The sequence below is a fragment of the Chrysochloris asiatica genome, unplaced genomic scaffold (assembly GCF_000296735.1).
Source record: "Chrysochloris asiatica unplaced genomic scaffold, ChrAsi1.0 scaffold00512, whole genome shotgun sequence".
In the NCBI taxonomy this organism is placed as follows: domain Eukaryota; kingdom Metazoa; phylum Chordata; class Mammalia; order Afrosoricida; family Chrysochloridae; genus Chrysochloris; species Chrysochloris asiatica.
In genome coordinates this window covers 257,573-258,991 of record NW_006409030.1, presented here as the reverse complement: position 1 = coordinate 258,991, position 1,419 = coordinate 257,573, and the positions used below count along the sequence as shown (strand labels likewise).

Here is a 1,419-nt window from a genome sequence, read left to right as displayed (position 1 = left end):
CAGACAGACTTGTAACCACTATGCTACCAGAGCTCCTTATATATTCTTGAGCAAATAAAAATAATTATAATAATCTCCATATTTCCCTCTCCCCCACTACACTATCTTTTTTTTAAAGAAAATCAAAGGCCACTTTTATTTCTGTACCAATGGGACAACTACCAATTTGAAAGGAATGCTAACGTTAAAACAAAAAAACATCAGCAAAGCAAATTCAAATACAAAGGTATCCAAAATGGCTTTACAGTGATATGATGCCTTAATAAATTAAGGAAACTGAGGACTCTGTAATTGCTGTCTCATTTCATGTTCTTTACAAACTTTTTCCCTGCTTGATTGAGGTCTTCAGCTTAGGAATTGTTTCAGCTATCATCTTCTCTTCAAAAGAGGGGAACTTGTTGATGCCCATGTTCTTCTCCAGGCCCCTTTCCCCTAGCACTAACAGTACAGGGAAATAGGAACACTCTGTTTCATGTAACTTCACAAAGAAGCATTCAATCACTCCCTGTTTCCCATTCATGACATCCACAAGGACCCCAGCATACACCATGGACAAGGTGGTAGAGGCTGCTCTGGCTTTCACCTTGATCACCTCTATGCCTGCCTCCTGTATGTGTTCAGTGAGGGCTGGCAGCTGGTCCAGGAGAAAGTCCACTTTGGGAGTACTCAGAGATCAGGGGGATGACGGTCTTCCCAGCATGGCCAAAAATAACGGGAACACTGACTCAAGCTGTATCCAAACCCTTCAGCTCTGCCACAAAAGTATTGGCCCTGACAATGTCGAGGGTTGTCACACCTAAGATTTTGTTGGGATTGTACGTGTTATGCTTCTTGAAAATCTCAGCTTTGAATGGAATAGTGGAGTTAACTGGATTTGCAATGATGCACACCATGGCTTCAGGACAGTGCTGGCCACTGTGTTGAACAGATCATCCGGTGTCATGTTTTGTTTTCGTGGGACTCCTGACAGAATAACCATCACATCACAAGTTTTCAAGCAGTCTAGCAGCTGTTCAGGTCTGAGGCAGCCTTTCACATGTGCTCTGGTCTCTATGTGGCTCAGATCAGCGGCTACTCCAGGGATGTGAGCAATATCTTAGAGAGTCAGGTGGCTCACCAAAGGGAATGTTCTTCAGGAGAAACAATAGGGCCACTTGATTCCTCCAGAAGCCCCTAATGTGGCTACTTTAGCATTGTTCTGGGTCAAGGTGCTAAAGCTGTGGTGGAAAGCAGCATTGACAGGCCAGGTGGGGCGGAGAGCATGGCTGAGCAGGCGGGGCACAGATTGGCCAGTGAAGTAGCTGGCAGCAAGCAGATGACTCAAACGACCTCCACACTGCACCTACACCTTTTCTTTTTAATCCTTAATCTGTATACCTAGTATACAGTGTGTTTTCAAGGAATAGAGAGTGGATAGAT

The 1,419-nt window shown here is 44.4% G+C and overlaps 1 pseudogene; it reads right to left on the bottom strand.

Moving 5' to 3' along the window:
* Positions 1-299: 299 nt before the first annotated feature.
* The window catches only part of LOC102813028, a 41,660-nt pseudogene continuing 40,540 nt past the window's right edge, over positions 300-1,419 (bottom strand).